Source organism: Calliphora vicina, chromosome 3 (assembly GCF_958450345.1).
Source record: "Calliphora vicina chromosome 3, idCalVici1.1, whole genome shotgun sequence".
Classification (NCBI taxonomy): domain Eukaryota; kingdom Metazoa; phylum Arthropoda; class Insecta; order Diptera; family Calliphoridae; genus Calliphora; species Calliphora vicina.
Window position 1 is genome coordinate 118,175,641 of NC_088782.1, and position 23,021 is coordinate 118,198,661.

At 28.3% G+C, this 23,021-nt stretch overlaps 1 protein-coding gene across 6 annotated transcripts in view; it reads right to left on the reverse strand.

The window, feature by feature from the left end:
* Window positions 1–15,908, reverse strand: part of jim — a 78,117-nt gene extending 62,209 nt beyond the window's left edge. For 5 of the 6 annotated variants that reach the window (XM_065506205.1, XM_065506204.1, XM_065506203.1 and 2 more), the window contains exon 1: window positions 15,687–15,908. The gene's annotated coding sequence lies outside the window, so the exon portion shown is untranslated. The remainder of the gene's footprint in view (window positions 1–15,686) is intronic. The other variant, XM_065506200.1, reaches the window with a different exon arrangement.
* Window positions 15,909–23,021: the final 7,113 nt, after the last annotated feature.

The following is a 23,021-nucleotide window of genomic DNA, read 5'->3' on the forward strand; positions in this document are numbered from 1 at the left end:
TGTAATGTCACTTATTATTACTAGAAATAAGTAAAACTTAATGACAATTCTTTTATTTCATAATTTTAAAGAAGGTAGTATTTCTAATACTATTTTGAAAAGTTAAAATAATAACCAACAATAGGTAGAATTTAAAGAAATTTACTACTTATATAACAAACAAAAAATCAAATTTACCTAAATCTACTATTTTTAATCCTTTTTAAAAAAGTAGTATTTCTACTACTATTTTAAAAAATTGAGTAAAAGTATGACCTTTAGTTTTTAATAACAAAAATTAGACGAATTTAATGTAATTTTTAATTTTTTATACATTCTTACTTTTTAGAAAATAAGTAGTATTTCTACTACTATTTTTAATAAATCATATAAAGGACCTATAATAACCGAAAATAAGAATTTTATATAATTTGTTATGTTTAACAGTTTTTAAAATCTTAAAAAAGTAATATTTCTACTACTATTTTGAAAAATTCAATTGAAAATGTAATATTTATATTTATAACGAAAACTAAGTAGAATTATATGAATTTTATTATTTTTAACTCGTTTGAAAAAAGTAGTATTTTTACTACTATTTTAAAAAACACAAATATAACTAAAAATAAGTTGAATTTAATGAAATTTACTGTTTCTGTAAAAATTTTATTATTTTTAATGCCTTTGAAAAAAGTAGTATTTCTACTACAATTATTAAAAACCTAAATATAACTAAAAATAAGTTGAATTTAATGAAGCTTACTGTTTCTCTAAAAAAAAAGTTAGTTGAATTAAGCATTTTTAACATTTTTAAAAAAGTAGTATTTCTACTACTATTTTCAAAATTTAAATCAAAGACTGGCATTTAGCATATAATAATAAAAATTACACGAATTTAATAAAATTTTATTATTTTTAACACTTTTTAAAAAAGTAGTATTTTTACTGCTATTTTTAAAAAAGCAATCGTAACTAAAAATAAGTAAAAATTAATGAAATTTGCTGTTTCTCTAAAAATGTAGATTGAATTTATAGAAATTTAAAATTTTTAACTCTTTCAAAAAAAGTAGTATTTCTACTACTATTTTCAAAATTTATATTAAATACTGTCATTTTGCTTATAATAACAAAAATTACACAAATTTAATAAAATTTGTTAATTTAAACATTGTTAAAAAAGTAGTATTTCTACTACTATTTTCAAAATTTAAATCAAAGACTGCATTTAGCATATAATAAGAAAAATTACATGAATTTAATAAAATTTTATTATTTTTAACACTTTTTAAAAAAGTAGTATTTTTACTGCTATTTTTAAAAAAGCAATCGTAACTAAAAAGAAGTAAAAATTAATGAAATTTGCTGTTTCTCTAAAAATGTAGATTGAATTTATAGAAATTTCAAATTTTTAACTCTTTCAAAAAAAGTAGTATTTCTACTACTATTTTCAAAATTTAAATCAAAGACTGGCATTTAGCTTATAATAAGAAAAATTACACAAATTTAATAAAATTTTATTATTTTTAAGCCTTTTTAAAAAAGTAGTATTTTTACTGCTATTTATAAAAAAGCAATCGTAACTAAAAATAAGTAAAAATTAATGAATTTTGCTGTTTCTCTAAAAATGTAGGTTGAATTTATAGAAATTTCAAATTTTTAACTATTTCAAAAAAAGTAGTATTTTTACTACTATTTTCAAAATTTATATTAAATACTGTCATTTTGCTTATAATAACAAAAATTACACAAATTTAATAAAATTTGTTAATTTAAACATTGTTAAAAAAGTAGTATTTCTACTACTATTTTCAAAATTTAAATCAAAGGCTGGAATTTAGCTTATAATAACAAAAATTACACGAATTTAATAAACTTTTATTATTTTTAATCCTTTTCAAAAAAGGTAGTATTTTTACTGCTATTTTTAAAAACGCAATAGTAACTAAAAATAAGTAAAAATTAATGAAATTTGCTGTTTCTCTAAAAATATAGATTGAATTTATAGAAATTTAAAATTTTTAACTCTTTCAAAAAAAGTAGTATTTCTACTACTATTTTCAAAATTTATATTAAATGCTGTCATTTTGCTTATAATAACAAAAATTACACAAATTTAATAAAATTTGTTAATTTAAACATTGTTAAAAAAGTAGTATTTCTACTACTATTTTCAAAATTTAAATCAAAGGCTGGAATTTAGCTTATAATAAGAAAATTACACAAAATTTAATTAAATTTGGTATTTAAAACACTTTTTAAAAAAGTAGTATTTCTACTACTATTTCAAAAATTCTTTAAATGTTATTTTTTAATGCAGCAAATGAATTTTTTAAGTGTATTTATTTATGCTTTGTTAAAGACAAAGGCACAAATAAATCCATTATGGGTGGGCAAATATTTTTGGTCCTTTTTTTTTGGAATTGTCAGCATACTAGTGCTCAGAGTCTGTGTGTCTATACATTTAACATTAAATGTACTTCCTAGTTGTAGTATTATGTGTAGTTGTTTTCCAAAACATTACAATACCTTAAGCCAGGCAATGACAAATGCATTTAAGTTAACTCTACAGAATAAAAAAACATACTCAGCTGGCTCCTAAAAATCCATAATGTAAAAAGTCGATGTTCTTTTATTTAATGTTTTAAAATTTTATTATGGGTGAAAATTTAAAAAAAATATTTGAAATTTTTAGGTTTTTGCTTTTAAAATTGAAGTTTTTAACAAAAAAAAAAATCTTCTAATAAGTTCAAATTCAAAGGCCTAAAATTTATTTATTAAAAATTTGTATTGAAATTTTTGAAAAACTCAAAATGTTTTTTTTATAATCTCTTAAATAACTCTAAGGACATTTGCTAAATGTAATTTTACTGGTTGCAAACCTTCTCTCTAACCTATAATACTGTTTTTATCTCTACAGTTTTTGCTAAATAAAACACCAGTTTGTTGCAGACACAGGCTCAAACACTCAACTTTACTAGACGACTTCTCTATCAACAAAGTTCAATACACATACTCTTCTATACTACAGCAAACAATTGTTTTTCTTTTATTCCTGCTTTTCCAGCAGTTTAACTTTCAAAAACTGTGTATGTGGGTGGCAGTCACGTTTTTGTTTGATTTTTCTTTCCTTGTTGCAACATGTGCGTTATTTTTGGTGCGAAATGTGCAACAAAAAAAAAAAAAAAACTTTGATTTTGTTTTGTCTATGTTTGACTAAGCCTCGAAATGTTACTTGTGTAAGTGTAAGTTTTTCTCTAACCAAGAAAAATCTACAACAAACTAAATTGAAAAGAAAAGACAAAATTTGCAACAATGTTGCAAATTTTTTGCCTAAAACAAGGAACAACAAAAAAATCTGTTACATTTAGTGAAATAGATTGTGTGTGGCTGGCAAATATTTTGTATCCGTTTTGTTAATCAAACTACTTTCACTTTACAACAAAATGGAGAGCGAAACTATTTAGTTTAGAGCAATAGATATTTTAGTTTTCAAGGTAACTGGTATTTAAAGTAAATGTTTAAGAACTAGAACTAGTTCTATTCTTAAAAATTAAAAATGTAATATTTAAATTTATAACGAAAACTAAGTAAGATTTAATGAATTTTATTATTTCCAACTCTTTTGAAAAGAGTAGTATTTTTACTACTATTTTTAAAAAGACAATCATAACTAAAAATAAGTTTAATTTCATTAAATTTACTGTTTCTGTAAAAAAAATTATTATTTTTAGCACTTTTGAAAAAAGTAGTATTTTTACTACTATTACTAAAAACATAGATATAACTAAATAAGCTTAATTTAATGAAACTTACTGTTTCTCTAAAAAAGTAGGAAGAATTTAGCGAAATTTACCATTTTTATTACTTTTTAAAAAAAGTAGTATTTCTACTACTATTTTCAAAATTGAAATCAAAAAGCTGTAATTTGGCTTACAATAACAAAAATTTCAATAATTTAATAAAATTTGTTCTTTAAAACATTTTTAAACAAAGTAGGATTTCTACTACTATTTTCAAAACATGAAAATAAACTGACGCACAATTAATTTCTTGAGAAAATGTCTTCAAAGAAAACAAAGTTGTTTTTTGCTAACTTTAGTTTTTCATTTATAGTTCTAGTTCTGTTCTAGTTCTGTTCTAGTTCTGTTCTAGTTCTGTTCTAGTTCTGTTCTAGTTCTGTTCTAGTTCTGTTCTAGTTCTGTTCTAGTTCTGTTCTAGTTCTGTTCTAGTTCTGTTCTAGTTCTGTTCTAGTTCTGTTCTAGTTCTGTTCTAGTTCTGTTCTAGTTCTGTTCTAGTTCTGTTCTAGTTCTGTTCTAGTTCTGTTCTAGTTCTGTTCTAGTTCTGTTCTAGTTCTGTTCTAGTTCTGTTCTAGTTCTGTTCTAGTTCTGTTCTAGTTCTGTTCTAGTTCTGTTCTAGTTCTGTTCTAGTTCTGTTCTAGTTCTGTTCTAGTTCTGTTCTAGTTCTGTTCTAGTTCTGTTCTAGTTCTGTTCTAGTTCTGTTCTAGTTCTGTTCTAGTTCTGTTCTAGTTCTGTTCTAGTTCTGTTCTAGTTCTGTTCTAGTTCTGTTCTAGTTCTGTTCTAGTTCTGTTCTAGTTCTGTTCTAGTTCTGTTCTAGTTCTGTTCTAGTTCTGTTCTAGTTCTGTTCTAGTTCTGTTCTAGTTCTGTTCTAGTTCTGTTCTAGTTCTGTTCTAGTTCTGTTCTAGTTCTGTTCTAGTTCTGTTCTAGTTCGGTTCTAGTTCGGTTCTAGTTCTGTTCTAGTTCTGTTCTAGTTCTGTTCTAGTTCTGTTCTAGTTCTGTTCTAGTTCTGTTCTAGTTCTGTTCTAGTTCTGTTCTAGTTCTGTTCTAGTTCTGTTCTAGTTCTGTTCTAGTTCTGTTCTAGTTCTGTTCTAGTTCTGTTCTAGTTCTGTTCTAGTTCTGTTCTAGTTCTGTTCTAGTTCTGTTCTAGTTCTGTTCTAGTTCTGTTCTAGTTCTGTTCTAGTTCTGTTCTAGTTCTGTTCTAGTTCTGTTCTAGTTCTGTTCTAGTTCTGTTCTAGTTCTGTTCTAGTTCTGTTCTAGTTCTGTTCTAGTTCTGTTCTAGTTCTGTTCTAGTTCTGTTCTAGTTCTGTTCTAGTTCTGTTCTAGTTCTGTTCTAGTTCTGTTCTAGTTCTGTTCTAGTTCTGTTCTAGTTCTGTTCTAGTTCTGTTCTAGTTCTGTTCTAGTTCTGTTCTAGTTCTGTTCTAGTTCTGTTCTAGTTCTGTTCTAGTTCTGTTCTAGTTCTGTTCTAGTTCTGTTCTAGTTCTGTTCTAGTTCTGTTCTAGTTCTGTTCTAGTTCTGTTCTAGTTCTGTTCTAGTTCTGTTCTAGTTCTGTTCTAGTTCTGTTCTAGTTCTGTTCTAGTTCTGTTCTAGTTCTGTTCTAGTTCTGTTCTAGTTCTGTTCTAGTTCTGTTCTAGTTCTGTTCTAGTTCTGTTCTAGTTCAGTTGTTGAAAATATGATTGTAATATAAAAAAGCTTTAAAGTTTGTGGAAGTTTTAAAAAGACATATACCAAAATTATTAAATAATTAATCTATATTCTGAAAGTCCTTGTCATTGTCTTTTAATATATTAAAAATAATTAAACTTTTTTAAGCATTCTACTTTTTTATAACAATTTGAAAAACTCATAAAATTTAAATATTTTTTTTTTAATTTTTTTTAAATGTTTTACAATTTTATTATAACATTTATTAATTTAATATATTAAATGTATTTTCTCTATATAAAGAAGCTTTTGAAATTATTTTCAAAATAAGCTCCGCCTCTTTTAAAGGAGTTGATTAATTTTCCTTAATAAGTAAATAAATGTTAATATAATATTAACGCCATATAAATAATTATAGATAGCAAATGAAAAAAATGAATTTCTATACATAAAAATATAAATAATAATAAAAAAAAATCATAATTTATTGCCACCTATAAATTATACACAGACATTCCTTAAATACAGCCAACTGTGGGCTAAAAAAAACGCATTAATTCCACTACATTAAAATAAAGGAAGTTAATAAAAATAATAAAAAAGTAATGAAAATGTATATAGAAGAGATAGCAAGGAGTATGGGTATTAATGGCAAGAGTACAGCCATATTTTTGGAATTATAAAAAATAAAAACTAAATAAAACAGCAGCTATTTGAGGCCTGGTAATATGTAATGCTGCCTGCAACAGCTCATTATATGGGCAAGAGATGACAATACAATTGAAATGTAATCGAACAATAAATACGAATGTATGTACATGTATACACCCAAAAAAGTAAATAGTTATTTATACAAATACAAATACATTTTATGTATTTTGTACATAATGAAAAACAAATACCGAGAGACAATTATAAATACTACACACATGTCCAAATGTACATATATACATACATATGTATGTATGTATGATTATGAGGCAAGCTGCAAAATACAATTGTTTTTATCGAAAAGTACAGTTGTGTTTTTCGATTATTTTCATTTCATTTTGTGTAATAAGGCAATCTATCTACTATCTCTACATGTTTGAGTATATCTACCATATAAATGTACCTACATGCAACATAAAATGTTGTATGTTCATTTAAAACACAGCCCAGGCAACAGCAACAGCAGCAACAACAGCAATGTCATCCATTTTCATATTGAACATTTTTTTTTCCCCAAACAACAACATGACCAAACGACCGACCGACCGACCGACCAACCATTAACCAACACCACTCTGAACTTTTAACAAAATTATCTGCTTTTTGGGGAGTCCACAGCAACTCATTACCACCCAACAAATTTTGTTAAAAGTTTTTGAGCAGCAGACAACATTTCAACATCCTGCTCATCATCATTAAAACCTGCCCTACCCCTGCCGCCAAAATAAAATAAAAAAACAATATGAAAATTAAGGGGAGACAAGTTGAAATATAAAATATAAAAAACACATATCGAGAGCCACCATAAATTTCGCGTACATCATTTGCAACAGCAACAACAAAACAACAAAAATAAATCCCTTATATGGTCATAGCACCAACAACACACACATGCTGGCTTTTCATACTACGCACACACATATCTACGTAAATATCCAGATACAAACCAATCTGCACCCTTTTTTTAAATGAAAATATCTGACCACTTTTGCCACCCACTCACCCACTCATTCACTTTACATTCACCCTTTTACACTGACTATAATCATTTAAAGTACATCTCCCAAGGCTGGTCGTTGTTATTGTAGTAAATGTTGCTGCCACATGGCTGCGACTGCTGCAGCCAACAGAGTCATTTACCATAACAATACATGGCAACGCAGCACGCACTCACACAATAAAGCCAAACAATTGGTCGCCGGTTGCAATATTGCAATTTTTTTTAGTTTTTTTCATATTGTCCTGTTGTTGTTAAAGTTGAAAATGCAACAACAACAACAATTGCATCCTTTGTGCAACACAGTAAATGCATCCTTATAAAGTAGGCTTAACATGAGGTGCAAGCACCGTGGAACCAAGCACAGTGGAACAAATAAAGAAAAAAAGAACATACATCAAAAGGGAATTAGAACAGAACTAGAACAGAACGAGAACAGAACTAGAACAGAACTAGAACAGAACTAGAACAGAACTAGAACAGAACTAGAACAGAACTAGAACAGAACTAGAACAGAACTAGAACAGAACTAGAACAGAACTAGAACAGAACTAGAACAGAACTAGAACAGAACTAGAACAGAACTAGAACAGAACTAGAACAGAACTAGAACAGAACTAGAACAGAACTAGAACAGAACTAGAACAGAACTAGAACAGAACTAGAACAGAACTAGAACAGAACTAGAACAGAACTAGAACAGAACTAGAACAGAACTAGAACAGAACTAGAACAGAACTAGAACAGAACTAGAACAGAACTAGAACAGAACTAGAACAGAACTAGAACAGAACTAGAACAGAACTAGAACAGAACTAGAACAGAACTAGAAAAGAACTAGAACAGAACTAGAACAGAACTAGAACAGAACTAGAACAGAACTAGAACAGAACTAGAACAGAACTAGAACAGAACTAGAACAGAACTAGAACAGAACTAGAACAGAACTAGAACAGAACTAGAACAGAACTAGAACAGAACTAGAACAGAACTAGAACAGAACTAGAACAGAACTAGAACAGAACTAGAACAGAACTAGAACAGAACTAGAACAGAACTAGAACAGAACTAGAACAGAACTAGAACAGAACTAGAACAGAACTAGAACAGAACTAGAACAGAACTAGAACAGAACTAGAACAGAACTCTGAGGAAACTCACGAATGCTTATAGGACATCAGAAAGGCAACAGGTTGAAGTATGGCTGGATCACTATAGCCGAATACTCTCGGAATGCGTATGTGAGTCTCACGTCCCACAATTGAGAAGATCGCGAATATAATTAGCAGTCCCAAAGGAAACAAATCCCCAGGTGTTGACGCAATCTCTGATGAGCTCTTGAAGTCCGACCCACATACGAGTGCTGAAATAATACTGCCAATCATTCGAACATAACCCTAATAACTGTCCAATTTTAGCTTCAATCGTTGGTCTTTATATTGAGCAATTCTGGCTTCAATTGAGGTATTTATATTGTCCAATTTTACCTTCAATCTAGGGCTTTATATTGAGCAATTATAGCTGCAATTGAAGGTCTTTGTATTGACAAATTTTAGCTTGAATCTTAGGCTTTTATATTGACCACTTTCAGCTTCAATCGTAGGTCTTTATATTGTCCAATTTTGGTTTCAATCTTAGGTGTTTATATTGTCCACTTTTACCGTCAATCGTTGGCCTTCATTATGTCCAATTTTAACCTCAATCGTAGGTCTTTATATTGTCCAATTTTGGCTTCAATCGCAGGCCTTTATATTGTCCAATTTTAGCTTCAAACTTAGGTCTTTCTGTTGTCCAATTTTAGCTCAAATCTTAGGTCTTTATATTGACCAATTTTAGCTTGAATCTTAGGACTTTATATTGTTGAATTCTTTCTTCAATTGAGGTCTTTATTTTGACCAATTTTAGCTTCAATCTTAGGACTTTATATTGACCAATTTTTGCATCAATCGTAGGTCTTTATATTGTTCAATTCTGGCATCAATTGAGGCCTTTATATTGACCAATTTTAGCTTCAATCGCAGGCCTTTATATTGACCAATTTTAGATTCAGTCTTTGGTCTTTTCATTGACCAATTTTAGATTCAATCGCAGGCCTTTATATTGACCAATTTTAGCTTCAATCTTTGGTCTTTTCATTGACCAATTTTAGCTTCAATCGTTGGTCTTTTGTTTGTCCAATTTTAGCTTTAATCGCAGGCCTTTATATTGCCAAATTTTAGCGTCAATCTTTGGTCTTTTCATTGCCCAATTTTAGCTTCAGTCGTTGGTCTTTTCATTGCCCAATTTTACGTCAATCGTTGGCCAATTACCCAATTTTAGCTTCAATCTTAGAACTTTATATTGTTCAATTCTGGCTTCAATTGAGGTCTTTATATTGATACATTTTAGATTCAATAGTTGGTCTTTTCATTGACCAATTTTAGCTTCAATCTTAGAACTTTATATTGTTCAATTCTGGCTTGAATTGAGGTCTTTATATTGACCAATTTTAGCTTCAATCTTTGGTCTTTTCATTAACCAATTTTAGCTTCAATCTTAGGTCTTTTATTGTCGAATTTGAGCTTCAATCGTAGGTCTTTTTTGATAAATTTTAGCTTCAGTCTTAGGTCTTTATATTGTCCAATTTTAGCTTCAATCGTAGGTCTTTATTTTGACCAATTTTAGCTTCAATCTCAGGTCTTTATTTTGACCAATTTTAGCTTCATTGTCTAATTTTAACTTCAATTGTAGGGGTTTATATTGTCAAATTTTAGCTTTAATCTTAGGTCTTTATATTGTCCAATATTAGCTTCAGTCGTAGGTCTTTATATTGTCCAATTTAAGCTTCAATCTTAGGTCTTTATATTGACCAATTTTATCTCCAATCTTAAGTCTTTATATTGTCTAATTTTAACTTCAATTGTAGGGGTTTATATTGTTAAATTTTAGCTTTAATCTTAGGTCTTTATATTGTCCAATATTAGCTTCAGTCATAGGTCTTTATGTTGTCCAATTCTAGCTTCAATCGCAGGCCTTTATATTGACAAATTTTAGCTTCAATCTTAGGACTTTATATGGTTCAATTCTGGCTTCAATAGAGGTCTTTATATTGACCAATTTTGGCCTCAATCGTTGGTCTTTTCATTGCCCAATTTTAGCTCCATTCGCAGGCCTTTACATTGACCAATTTTAGCTTCAATCGCAGGGCTTTATATTGTTCAATTCTAGCTTCAATCGCAGGCCTTTATATTGACCAATTTTAGCATCAATCTTAGGACTTTATATTGTCCAATTTTGGCTTCAATCGTAGGCCTTTATATTGACAAATTTTAGCTTCAATCTTAGGCCTTTATATTGACCACTTACAGCTTCAATCGTTGGACTTCATTATGTCCTATTTTAACCTCAATCGTAGGTCTTTATATTGCCCAATTTTGGCTTCAATCCTTGCTCTTTTCAATGCCCAATTTTAGCTTCAATCGCAGTCATTTATATTGACCAATTTAAGCTTCAATGTTAGGACTTTATATTGTTCAATTCTGGCTTAATTGAGATCTTTATATTGTCCAATTTCAGCTTCAATCTTAGGACTTTATATTGACCAATTTTAGCTAAAATCATAGATCTTTCTGTTGTCCAATTTCAGCTACAATCTTAGATATTTATATTGTTCAATTATAGCTTCAATCTTAGCTTTTTATTGTAGGTTGTTGTGTAGTCAAAATCTAGCTTAAATCGTGAGTCTTTGTGTAGTCCAACTTTAGCTGCAATCTTGGATATTGTTGTTCCACTGTAGACAATAATACAAATTTTCCAATACATTTATGTTGCGTACCTTCAACCCTTTCTGATTGTATGTATGTATTACACACATACATACCTATACTGTTAAATACATTGACTACATAAAGATTAACAAAAAAATAAAACTCTTATATACCTAGAATACATAGACATTCACACATAAGTATTTTTATATATATTGTAGATATTTTAAATTGTATGTAGTTGATATGCAATTTTGGTTAAATTTTAATGCAATCACCCATACAGTTCCATCAATGCAATGTATGGGTGATTGCATATGGGAGGGTGGCGAAGGTATGGAATGGGTTGGAAAATTATTTTTGGTAGTTTGATTTGAGAGTTTGCCTCGTTTCATTTCATTTCAGTTATGTTCTCTTCTCTTCTGTTTGTGTGGTTTTTGCATCATTAATGACAACAAAATTTTTTAATTTACATTTTTAATTTCCGTTTGCAACAGATTTTTTTTTTTTTTATCAATTTTTATAAAACAACACAGCCATAGGAAGTCAAATGCATATACATATACATTTGATACATATGTATGTATGTATTGTGGATATGCATGTGTGCTGCAGTAATTATTATTAAAATATACAATTGTGTTTAAAACTCCAACTTCTTATTTAAATGAAAACATTGACATTTTGTTCAAGTACCTACAAATATTATATTATATATTAACTTATATACTTAATGAGTAAATAAAAATATTTTGTATATAGCTTTATATACAATGTATATATGTATGTAATCGTTTTGTGTCTTTAGTACAGTTGATTCACAGACAAATTTGTTTATGCCACGCCTTCTTTTTTTATTTTGCTACTAATTAATACATTTATTAATGTGTTTTTAATTGAATACAAAATGTGGCTGTTTGCAAACATTTTAATTGGAGGGAGAACTTTCAACACGCTTGGCTATAATCAAATTTTAATTTGCAGAGATATTCACAAAACACGAATATAATTATCATTAAAATTTTGCTGAGGTGCAAAAATATAATCGGATGGAAAAGTCTAGGATATGAAATACCCAAAACAAACAGCTAGTGAATAATGGGACTCTATAACAAAACTAGAATTGAATTAAGACTAAAATAGAACTGAATTTAAACTGAACTATAGTCTAATTTAAGCTTCAATCGCAGATCCTTATTTAGTCCAATTTTAGCTTCAATCTTAGGTCTTTATATTGTCCAATTCTAGCTTGAGTTATTTATCTTTATATTGTCCAATTTTAGCTTTAATCTTAGGTCTTTATATTGACCAATTTTATCTTCAATCTTAGGTCTTTATAGTGACCAGTTTTATCTTTAATCTTAGGTCTTTATATTGATACATTTTAGCTTCAATCTTAGGTCGTTAAATTGACTAATTTTATCTTCAATCTTAGGTCTTTAAATTGACCAATTTTATCTTTAATCTTAGGTCTTTATGTTGACCAATTTTAGCTTCAATCTTAGGTCTTTATGTTGACCAATTTTATCTTTAATCTTAGGTCTTTATAGTGACCAATTTTATCTTTAATCTTAGGTCTTTATATTGATAAATTTTAGCTTTAATCTTAGGTATTTATAGTGACCAATTTTTATTTATCTTCAATCGTAGGTCTTGTTTAGAACAACTTTTACTTTAATGGGAGGTTGTTTTGTATACCAACTTTCAGTTATAGAACTGAACTAGAACTGAACTAGAACTGAACTAGAACTGAACTAGAACTGAACTAGAACTGAACTAGAACTGAACTAGAACTGAAATAGAACTGAACTAGAACTGAACTAGAACTGAACTAGAACTGAACTAGAACTGAACTAGAACTGAACTAGAACTGAACTAGAACTGAACTAGACCTGAACTAGAACTGAACTAGAACTGAACTAGAACTGAACTAGAACTGAACTAGAACTGAACTAGAACTGAACTAGAACTGAACTAGAACTGAACTGAACTAGAACTGAACTAGAACTGAACTAGAACTGAACTAGAACTGAACTAGAACTGAACTGAACTAGAACTGAACTAGAACTGAACTAGAACTGAACTAGAACTGAACTAGAACTGAACTAGAACTGAACTAGAACTGAACTAGAACTGAACTAGAACTGAACTAGAACTGAACTAGAACTGAACTAGAACTGAACTAGAACTGAACTAGAACTGAACTAGAACTGAACTAGAACTGAACTAGAACTGAACTAGAACCTGAACTAGAACTGAACTAGAACTGAACTAGAACTAGAACCTGAACTAGAGCTGAACTAGAGCTGAACTAGAACTGAACTAGAACTGAACTAGAACTGAACTAGAACTGAACTAGAACTGAACTAGAACTGAACTAGAACTGAACTAGAACTGAACTAGAACTGAACTAGAACTGAACTAGAACTGAAATAGAACTGAACTAGAACTGAACTAGAACTGAACTAGAACTGAACTAGAACTGAACTAGAACTGAACTAGACCTGAACTAGAACTGAACTAGAACTGAACTAGAACTGAACTAGAACTGAACTAGAACTGAACTAGAACTGAACTAGAACTGAACTAGAACTGAACTAGAACTGAACTAGAACTGAACTAGAACTGAACTAGAACTGAACTAGAACTGAACTAGAACTGAACTAGAACTGAACTAGAACTGAACTAGAACTGAACTAGAACTGAACTGAACTAGAACTGAACTAGAACTGAACTAGAACTGAACTAGAACTGAACTAGAACTGAACTAGAACTGAACTAGAACTGAACTAGAACTGAACTAGAACTGAACTAGAACTGAACTAGAACTGAACTAGAACTGAACTAGAACTGAACTAGAACTGAACTAGAACTGAACTAGAACTGAACTAGAACTGAACTAGAACTGAACTAGAACTGAACTAGAACTGAACTAGAACTGAACTAGAACCTGAACTAGAACTGAACTAGAACTGAACTAGAACTAGAACCTGAACTAGAGCTGAACTAGAGCTGAACTAGAACTGAACTAGAACTGAACTAGAACCTGAACTAGAACCTGAACTAGAACCTGGACTAGAACTGAACTAGAACCTGAACTAGAACTGAACTAGAATCTGAACTAGAACCTGAACTAGAACCTGAACTAGAATCTGAACTAGAACTGAACTAGAACCTGAACTAGAACCTGAACTATAACCTGAACTAGAACCTGAACTGGAACCTGGACTAGAACCTGAACTAGAACCTGAACTAGAACCTGAACTAGAACCTGAACTAGAACCTGAACTAGAACCTGAACTAGAACCTGGACTAGAACCTGAACTATAACCTGAACTAGAACCTGAACTGGAACCTGAACTAGAACCTGAACTAGAACCTGAACTAGAACCTGAACTAGAACCTGAACTAGAACCTGAACTAGAACCTGGACTAGAACCTGAACTATAACCTGAACTAGAACCTGAACTGGAACCTGAACTAGAACCTGGACTAGAACCTGAACTAGAACTGAACTAGAACTGAACTAGAACTGAACTAGAACTGAACTAGAACTGAACTAGAACTGAACTAGAACCTGAACTAGAACTGAACTAGAACTAGAACTAGAACCTGAACTAGAGCTGAACTAGAGCTGAACTAGAACTGAACTAGAACTGAACTAGAACTGAACTAGAACTGAACTAGAACTGAACTAGAACTGAACTAGAACTGAACTAGAACTGAACTAGAACTGAACTAGAACTGAACTAGAACTGAACTAGAACTGAACTAGAACTGAACTAGAACTGAACTAGAACTGAACTAGAACTGAACTAGAACTGAACTAGAACTGAACTAGAACTGAACTAGAACTGAACTAGAACTGAACTAGAACTGAACTAGAACTGAACTAGAACTGAACTAGAACTGAACTAGAACTGAACTAGAACTGAACTAGAACCTGAACTAGAACTGAACTAGAACTGAACTAGAACTAGAACCTGAACTAGAGCTGAACTAGAGCTGAACTAGAACTGAACTAGAACTGAACTAGAACCTGAACTAGAACCTGAACTAGAACCTGGACTAGAACTGAACTAGAACCTGAACTAGAACTGAACTAGAATCTGAACTAGAACCTGAACTAGAACCTGAACTAGAATCTGAACTAGAACTGAACTAGAACCTGAACTAGAACCTGAACTATAACCTGAACTAGAACCTGAACTGGAACCTGGACTAGAACCTGAACTAGAACCTGAACTAGAACCTGAACTAGAACCTGAACTAGAACCTGAACTAGAACCTGAACTGGAACCTGGACTAGAACCTGAACTACAACTGAACAAAACATTTCTTTTAAACTCCTCAATATTAAATTTTTGTTTAATTATTTCTACATGTTTTCGTAGCAAACTCTATTTGCATTCTTTTGATATAAAATATTTCTATATTTTCTTTTGCTCACATCTAATTAAATGGAATTTTTATAATTATTTAATAATTATATTAGCAGACCTTTCCTTTGAGCTTAAATAAGTCAAACGTTTATGTCCCTTATAACAAATTAGAGGTTGTCAAAGTAAGGTCAAGTAGTAAAATTGCTTTTTTGTAAATCTGTTACTGCAACAGAAAATTATTTGTTTTTTTGAGGGTTTTGAAATATGTATTTGTACATTTATGAAAAGTAGACACCATGACCTTTCGTTTGAGTTGAAATAAGTGTAACTTTTCTTTACCCAAAGGCATATTAAAGACCGCCAATGTAAAGTCAAGTAGTAAAATGAATTTTTTGAAAAAATAGTGTTTTGATAAAATGTTTTGTTCACTTACCATTTTCATTTATCCAAAATTGATTTCCAATTTAGTGTTGCCAACTTAGTTTTGTTTTTGTTTTCAAGAGTTTTATTGTAGTCCAAAAATTGTATTGTGTTTTTGTGTTTACAACAATTTAGCAGTAATTGTTTATAAATTTATTTTGTTTTCAGAGTTTATAATAATTTAATGCAGTAAAATTGTTTTATTGACATTTATATTTGTTTTTATTTTTTAACCTTAATAATGTTTATACCCTAGAATACTTTTATTTTTTAATAATTTTAGAGTCTTTTTGTTGTTAAAATTGTTTTAAATACACTTATAATTTGCTGTTTTAGCTGTTAAACACAAACATTTTCTTGCTTTTCAATAATTTTATTTAGCCAAAATTGTTTTTTTGTTTTTAATTTTAGGGGCTTTTGCTTAAAGTTTGTGGTAATTTTTCAATTTTTCTTTTTTTTTAATGATAAATTAAGTTTTTTTTGCTGTTAAAATTCTAGGAATTTTGGTGCTTTTTCCTTTTTTTCTTCTTTTTTTAGTTTCAAAACATTTTAAAACTGTTTGTTTTTTGTTTTTGTGTCTTTTTTTTTTAATACATATTTTGGCTTTCGAGTGTTCAGAACGTTGTTTTACTTTTTGTTGTTTTTGTTTTAGTTTTGAGGTTTTCTTACACAAACTTATTTTTCAAATAAAATTATAAGTAAATTTTGTTTAAAACTGTTCAAAAAATTTTGATTTTTCTCTGCTTTTTGTTTCTCGTTTAAAATTTAACAAATTTTGTCTATTTTTTGAGTTATCGGGAAGTTTTTTTGTATTTTTTTATTTTCGGTTTACGGTTTTGGCTGAAGAGGAGTAGAGGAGGTTTGGTTTTATTTAATTGATGATCAGACTATTTCCTTGGTATTATTGTTAGTTTAACATTTTTGTTTTCTATTTTACTGCATAAATTTTGAAATTTTTACGTTCGAAATGTTGCTTCAATTTGTTTTGCTTTTATAGAATTTACTATTTTTGTTAGTTTGAGTGTAATTATTACGGTTGTTTTGTTTTGTTTTGCTTTGTTTTTATTTTATTTTTGTTTTGTTTTTATTTTGATTTGATTATAAGTTGCTTTGTTGTTGCTTTTATTATTATTTTGTTTGTTTGTTGCTTGATTTTTGTTTGTTCTCTGTTTAGGGTTCTCTCTTGTTGTGTTGTATTTTTGTTGTTATTGTGGTTGTTTTGTTGTTGTTATTGTTATTATTATAAAATTTCGTTTTATTATTGTTACGGTTTATTGTTGTTTTTGTTGTAGTTGCGAATTTTGTAGTGGGATAATTTTGTTGCTGCTGCTTCTTCTTCTTCTTCGTTTGTTTATTTATTTATTTTTATTGTTGCTGGGGGGGGTTTCTTCTATTATTTTTGTTGTTGCTTTGCCGAAATAGTTGGTTTGTTTGTTTATTTGTTGATTTTGTTGTTTGTTTTGTTTTTTTGGTTGAAATTTTGTTTGTTAAATTTTGAGAAATTAAACTTAAAATTCTTTTTTGTTTATTTTCGTTTTCTTTTTTGTGAGATTTTTGTTAAAAATAAATTAAATCATTTAAAATAATTAAAACTTAAAGTCAAACTTAAATTTTAAATAAAAATTGCACTTATTTAGCTTGTTGTGTGTGTGTGTGTTTTGTTGGTTGAGTGGGTTGATTGATTGATTGGTTGATTGATCGGTTTTGAAGGGGGCGGGGGAGCTTGAGTTTTGTGTGTTTGGTTTTGAGGTTAGGGTTTAATGGTGGTTGTATTTGTTGGTTGTTTTTTTTTTATTGAATTAAATTAAAATTAAACAAAATAAATTGTTATAAGTATCAACAACGTTTTAACGTAAGTTTATAAAAATGTTCCAAACAGTCAAAAAGCACCTGGAAAAGAGAATAGATAAGAAAACAAGAAATATTAGATTCAAAATTATTCGGAAAATTAAAATAATTGAAATAAAACAAATGCAAAAATAACAAAAAAAACGAGATTAAAAATCTATAAAAATTAAATAACTTTACAAGTTTTGTTAAAAAGTTGTTGTTAACAAGTAATTGTTCAAATTCAAGAAATTTTTTTTTAAAAATAATTGTCATTAAAAAAAACTATGATTAAAGCCAGAATTATAGAGCCGATTTAATACAGAACTAGAACAGGACTAGAACAGAACTAGAACAGAACTAGAACAGAACTAGAACAGAACTAGAACAGAACTAGAACAGAACTAGAACAGAACTAGAACAGAACTAGAACAGAACTAGAACAGAACTAGAACAGAACTAGAACAGAACTAGAACAGAACTAGAACAGAACTAGAACAGAACTAGAACAGAACTAGAACAGAACTAGAACAGAACTAGAACAGAACTAGAACAGAACTAGAACAGAACTAGAACAGAACTAGAACAGAACTAGAACAGAACTAGAACAGAACTAGAACAGAACTAGAACAGAACTAGAACAGAACTAGAACAGAACTAGAACAGAACAGAACTAGAACAGAACTAGAACAGAACTAGAACAGAACTAGAACAGAACTAGAACAGAACTAGAACAGAACTAGAACAGAACTAGAACAGAACTAGAACAGAACTAGAACTAGAACAGAACTAGAACAGAACTAGAACAGAACTAGAACAGAACTAGAACAGAACTAGAACAGAACTAGAACAGAACTAGAACAGAACTAGAACAGAACTAGAACAGAACTAGAACAGAACTAGAACAGAACTAGAACAGAACTAGAACAGAACTAGAACAGAACTAGAACAGAACTAGAACAGAACTAGAACAGAACTAGAACAGAACTAGAACAGAACTAGAACAGAACTAGAACAGAACTAGAACAGAACTAGAACAGAACTAGAACAGAACTAGAACAGAACTAGAACAGAACTAGAACAGAACTAGAACAGAACTAGAACAGAACTAGAACAGAACTAGAACAGAACTAGAACAGAACTAGAACAGAACTAGAACAGAACTAGAACAGAACTAGAACAGAACTAGAACAGAACTAGAACAGAACTAGAACAGAACTAGAACAGAACTAGAACAGAACTAGAACAGAACTAGAACAGAACTAGAACAGAACTAGAACAGAACTAGAACAGAACTAGAACAGAACTAGATCAGAACTAGAACAAAACCGAACTAGATTAACAAAACCAAAAGAATGAAGCTAATCTAAGATTTATAAAGACCTACAATTGGAGCTAAACTAAGACCATATGAAGACCTACGATTTAAGGTTAAATTGGAGTATAAAAATATCAAATTGAAGTAGTAGTACTTTTCTACTGTCTTAACAAATAGTATTTTTTAACTTTTTTCACATTTAAATAAGAAGTTTAACATTTCAGCACTTTTTTAAAAAAGTAGTAGATTTACTACTTTTTTGAATTAAACCAAAAGATGTGTAATCATTTTAACTTTTTGGCATTTTGATTTAAATTAAGCTTGATTTATCATTAAGACATAAATTAGATACAAATTATGAACTTAAGGCACTTTTTTAAAAAAGTAGTATTTGTACTACTTTTTTGAATTAAACCAAAATATGTATAATCATTTTAACTTTTTAGCATTTTGACTTAAATTGAGCTTAATTTATAATTAAGAAATAAATTAGATAAAAATGTTAACCTTTTGGCAGTTTTTTAAAAAAGTAGTATTTTTTACTACTTTTTTTAAAATTAATTTTTTTCGATTCTTTAACATTTTGCTTTAAATTTAATAAAAATTTTAATTTTTAAACACCCTTTAAAAAAGTAGTATATTTACTACTTTTTTTAATAAGCCAATTATTCGCTAATTTTTAGTACTTTGATTTAAATTAAGTCAAATACATCATTAAACAAATAAATTAGATACAAATTTTAAACTTTTAGCACTTTTTCTTAAAAAGTAGTATTTTTAGTACTTTTTTTAAAATTAAATATTTTCGATTCTTTAACATTTTGCTTTAAATTAAATAAAAATTTAAATTTTTAAACACCCTTTAAAAAAGTAGTATATATACTACTTTTTTTAATAAGCCAATTATTGGATAATTTTTAGTAGTTTGATTTAAATTGAGCTTAATTTATCATTAAGAAAAAAATTAGATATAAATTTTAAACTTTTAGCACTTTTCTTAAAAAGTAGTATATTTAGTACTTTTTCTAAACCTATATTTTTTTTCGAATTTTTAAAAATTTTTCTATTGTTTAACATTTTGCTTTAAATTAAATAAAAATTTTAATATTTAAACACATTTTAAAAAAGTAGTATATATACTACTTTTTTTAATAAGCCAATTATTGGATAATTTTTAGTAGTTTGATTTAAATTGAGCTTAATTAATCATTAAGAAATAAGTTAGATACAAATTTTAAACTTTTAGCACTTTTTTTTAAAAAGTAGTATATTTAGTACTTTTTCTAAACCTATATTTTTTTCGAATTTTGAAAAATTTTTCTATTCTTTAACATTTTGCTTTAAGTTAAATAAACATTTTAATATTTGAACACCTTTTAAAAAAGTAGTATATTTACTACTTTTTTTAATAAGCCAATTATTGGATAATTTTTAGTAGTTTAATTTAAATTGAGCTTAATTTATCATTAAGAAATAAGTTAGATACAAATTTTAAACTATTGGCACTTTTTTTTAAAAAGTAGTATATTTAGTACTTTTTTTAAAAATATATTTTTTTTCGAATTTTTATAAATTTTTCGATTCTTTAATATTTAGCTTTAAATTAAATAAAAATTTGAATATTTAAACAACTTTTAAAAAGTAGTATATATACTACTTTTTTTATAAGCCAATTATTAGCTAATTTTTAGTACTTCGATTTAAATTGAGCTTAATTAATCATTAAGAAATAAGTTAGATACAAATTTTAAACTATTGGCACTTTTTTTTAAAAAAGTAGTATATTTAGTACTTTTTTTAAAAATATATTTTTTTTCGAATTTTTAAAAATTTTTCGATTCTTTAATATTTAGCTTTAAATTAAATAGAAATTTTAATATTTAAACACATTTTAAAAAAGTAGTATATATACTACTTTTTTTTATAAGCCAATTACGCTAATTTTTAGTACATTGATTTAAATTGAGTCAAACTATTGAACTTTAATGGACAAATATATTGAAAAATGAATAGGAAACATTATTTCAAAAAGTAGTATTTTTACTACTTTTTTAAAAATTAATTTTTTTGATTTTTTTTTAATAATTTCATAAAAATTGGACAAAATATGGAGTTTTAAAGAACAAAAAAACACTTTATTAAAAAAGTAGTAAATTCAATAATCTGAATAAAATCCCTTCATTAAAGCTTAAATAAATAGGTTTATATATTGTTAAGTATTCATAAGTATTAAATTAATGTCTTTTGCAGAAATTCTCTTGCAAATAAGTTACTTCCCCCCCCCCCGCCTTTAACTTGAAACTTAGTAGCCCAGTTAGTTCTTTACTGTTTCCCGCTCCCCCAAAAAACCAAAACTTTACATTGAATATTTTTTTATCTTTTGCCAAAAAAAAAAAAAATCAAACAATTCAACTATACAGGCAACAACAAAGAATGGTTACGTATCTAAACTGCAAAAAAAAAAATAAAATAAAAATGAAACACACACAACGAAAATAAAAAATATAGAAACTTTTCAAGTTCAAAACGCCGCTAGACATAAACTAGAATAAATTGCGAAAAAAAAGAGAAGTAGAGACAGACACACGAACCCAGCAGATACGAGATATAAACAACAACAACAACGACAAAAATATAGAATAAAATAAAACAAAATATTATGGAATGATGATGATGATAACACCGAACGAAGCAGCAGCATGAGCGTCATATGTGGCAAAAAATAACAAATAAAATAAAATTTTATACAGCAAACAGAGGATACAAAAACAATATAAAATTTAGATATACAGAGGAATAGAAATATAACAGACAGATTTTTAGATACCGACAGACGGACGGATGGATTGCCATTCTCACTTGTACATATTTCGCAGTGGAAGTAAATATTTTGAAATTTTTGTTGTTTGTTGTAAACGTTTACACGTGAGGGCGAATTAGATTTATTAGATACATACTTCTACACATACATACATATGTATGTATTTAGATATTTACATATGTATAGATAGATACTACACATGTAGGTAGGTACTCGTTTAGTATCTCGTTTCTATAGATACTTTCTATGTATCTTGTAGTTTATTTGGGTATGTATCCATGTTTATTTGCTTTTTTGTTTTTAAAATCTATACCTAGAATCCACACATGTTAAACTGCTTAAAAGTTTTATTCACTTTGTTTGTCATATTTTGTGAGATTTTAAGCTGGTTTGCGAAATCTTTCAAATTCATTCCCGGTTTTGCAAAAATTATAATTATTTGCATATTTAATGATTTTTTGTTAATATTTAATGGACAGAAAGATATTAATAATTAATTCAAATGACACAAACAACACAAACTTCAGTCTTTTAACTCTTTACGTTTTGGTGGTCACTTTACTAACCACCTTTTCTATAGGCTTCAAAAACCTAGTTTATTGGCATTTTGCTAAACAATTTGTTTGTCATTCCGTTTGTAATTTCCACAATATAATTTTCCGACCCTATAAAAGTATATATATTCTGGATCCTTATAGATAGCGGAGTCAAACTTTCCGAAGCCCCCAAAATAACTTACATACTCGATTCAGACATCAATAAATCGGTACACAAATGGCGGAGATATATAGACAATATGGATATCTAATGATAGATATTTCAAAGACCTTTCCAACGACGTATATAAAACCTAAAATGGGTCAAAATCAGAAAAACTCTTTTTTTAACCTGAATTTTTTTCTTTTCACCAAAAATGTATTTTTCGCTAAATATTAAAAAAAAATTAAAAATAAAAACAAAATTTTTAAAATTTAAAAAACAATTCGAAAAAATTTTTTTTTCAAAAAATTAAAAAAAAAAAAAAAAATTAATTCCGGCTCGGTTGCTATTTAAAATCAAAAAATCGGTCCACAAATGGCTGAGATATAAGGAAAAAAACCAGGATAACCTAGATTTTTAACCTATATCTGGATTACTAAGTCATTAATATAGACAATATGGATATCTAATGACAGATATTTCAAAGACCTTTCCAACGACGTATATAAGACCATAATAAGTTAGACCTACAATGAGTCAAAATCGGAAAAAATATTTTTTAACCCGAATTTTTTTCACCAAAAGCTTTTTTCGCCAATATTAAAAAAAAATTGAAAACAAGAAAAAAAAAATTTTTAAATTTAAAAAACAATTCGAAAAAATGTTTTTTTCAAAAACTTAAA